General features: G+C 40.4%; 1 protein-coding gene and 1 long non-coding RNA gene across 2 annotated transcripts in view; both read left to right on the forward strand.

Annotated features, from left to right (window-relative positions):
- The window catches only part of LOC119574999 (acetylcholine receptor subunit alpha-1-A-like), a gene marked incomplete in the record, with an annotated part of 34,678 nt that overhangs the window by 25,907 nt on the left and 6,271 nt on the right, over positions 1-2,500 (forward strand).
- Positions 2,311-2,500, forward strand: part of LOC119575001 — a 2,310-nt gene continuing 2,120 nt past the window's right edge. Inside the window, exon 1 of the long non-coding RNA XR_005228929.1 lies at positions 2,311-2,500. This exon is cut by the window's right edge and continues 30 nt beyond it. This is a non-coding gene — a long non-coding RNA (uncharacterized LOC119575001).

Here is a 2,500-nt window from a genome sequence, read left to right on the forward strand (position 1 = left end):
AGGGAAGAAAAGATGGCAGGTAGAGAAAGGCAGAAGCGAAGAAAGTGATGCAGAGAACGCAAACACACACATATTCCGGCTTGTTGAAGCTTATACTCACGTCTTTCTCACTTTTATGTTCTTGTTTTTTATGTTTCTTGCACACACATGCACAAAAGCACACACAACACACAAACACACACACAAAAGCACACACACACAAAAGCACACACACACACACACATACCCCAACGCGCAAAAGAAGCACGCAACAGACACACACACACATAGACATAGGCACACACACACACACACACACACACACACACGAACGAACAAGCAAACACACACACAAACAAAAACGCACACAGACACACATACTTACACACGAACGAACAAGCAAACACAAAACACACGCACACATACTAGAATATAAATATACGTCCATGAAAAGCGCGTTCACCCTCACCCCCCTTCCTTACCCCCTCAAAAAAAAAAAAAAAAAAAAAAAAAAAAAACATTCATCATTTCGTTTTATTTCATTTTTTTCTAATTAATTCAATTGGCTGTGTAAATAAACAACCCTTAAGAATTGCGTTAATGAAGTCAAGTAATCCGATTGCGACAATAAACCCCATTTATCATTTTCTTTATCGTTCTCTTAAATTAAGGAGACTCAAGCTCGTTATAAAGTGTGCTGATGTCAGTGGCTGAGATAAGAGAGCTTGTGTGTGTGAGAGAGAGAGAGAGAGAGAGGAGAGAGGAGAGAAGAGAAAGAGAGAGAGAAGAGAGAGAGAGGAGCAGAGAAGAGGAAAGGAGGAGGAGAGAGAGGAGGGGAGGAGAGAAGGGGAGAGAGAGAGACAGAGACAGAGACAGAGAGTAAAGAGAAAAAACAAAGAGAGAGAGAGAGAGAGAGAGAGAGAAGAGAGAGGAGAGAGAGAAAAAAGAGAGGAGAGAGAGAGAGAGGAGAGTATAGTAAGGGAGGGAGGGAGAGAAAAAGAGAGAAAGAGAGAGGAATGAGGTAGGAAGGGAAGTAGGGAGATAAACCGATGAAAGAGAGAACGAGAGAGAGAAAACAACAACATAATAGAAACGAAACGAAAAGAAAACACATACACACAAAAAAAAAATAGAGAGACAGAATGAAATAGAAGAACAGACGTCAAACCAAGTAAAAAAAATAGTAAACCGCAGACGAAGATAAAGAGGAACCAAAGACAAATTGAAAGAGATCACAAAACCAAAAAGACGAAGCAGCAAATATCACACAGAGGATATATCACTAAGCACCAACCAGCATTTCCCTTCCTAGTGACCTTGTTTAATGGGTAGTCATCGCTTCGCCCATCCTCGGTCATCGTGATTTGGGCTTCGTCTGTGTCTGTTTCTCTATTTTCTTCTCTGCCTTACTCTCTCTCGATCTCTCTTTCTTTTTCTTGTCTGTCTGTTTGTCTGCCTGTCTGTCCATTCTCTCTCTCTCTCTCTCTTTGTCTATTTTTGACTCTCTCTCTCTCTCTCTCTCTCTCTCTCTCTCTCTCTCTCTCTCTCTCTCTCTCTCTCACTCACTCTTTCTGTCCGTCTATGTCCCACAATCTTTGCTTCTCTTTGTTTCCCCCTCTCCTCTCAATTCGTCTCTTGTGTCTCTTAGCCATTCTCTCTTTCTGTTTCTCTCCCTCTCTGCATTTCCGTTCGTGTCATTTGAAAAAGAGTGCGGGAGAGAAAGAGGGGGAGAGGAATTATTACTATGCATATCCCAAGGTATTAGCAAAAGAATGAAGAAATAGAAACAGAGTAAATAGAGAGAGGGGGGAGGGATAGAAAGATATATATATATATTAGATAGATTGAGAGAGAGAGAGAGCGAGGGGGGGTGGAGGAAACAAGATGAAATCAACAAGGGCAAAAGAGCATGCGGATGTTTACACCACACTCCTGTATTCGTACCCCTGAGGAAAACGCCCTATACCTAACGTTAATCCTCAACAAATACGAGGCACCCAATAACGCCGCCTTGAGGGACGCCACACACTATGCGCCCAGAACGCAGACACATTCATAAAAATAAAGATAAATGTGAATGAATGTCGGAAAAAAAATCTGTGAATGAGAATGGATATCTTAATAGTGCAAGAGAGTATATTTAATCGGTTTCGACTATGTCTTTATCAGAAACCAAATACATCTCTTGTGTCGTGAAAATATCTATTCTCCGTCATATCTTCTATATAGTATGCGTTAGTAAGAAAAAGGAATATTGACGTATTCTCATTCATACTTTTTCTTCCTCCATTTGTCAAAACTTATCAAAGATACACTCCAACCCACACAACTTAACAAAAAAAAATTATCTTATCGTACACTACTTAATCGAACTTTATATTTTCTTCTTATTATTTTTATCTTTGTTTTTGTTTTGCTTTTAGCCTTGGGAGATGAGTCTGGAGAGACAGAGCTAAGAGCATACATTAACAAGAGCTATGATAAGGCGGCGCTACCTAGGCCCAATGTTACGGTTGAAATC

This window comes from Penaeus monodon, chromosome 7, assembly GCF_015228065.2.
Source record: "Penaeus monodon isolate SGIC_2016 chromosome 7, NSTDA_Pmon_1, whole genome shotgun sequence".
In the NCBI taxonomy this organism is placed as follows: Eukaryota; Metazoa; Arthropoda; class Malacostraca; order Decapoda; family Penaeidae; genus Penaeus; species Penaeus monodon.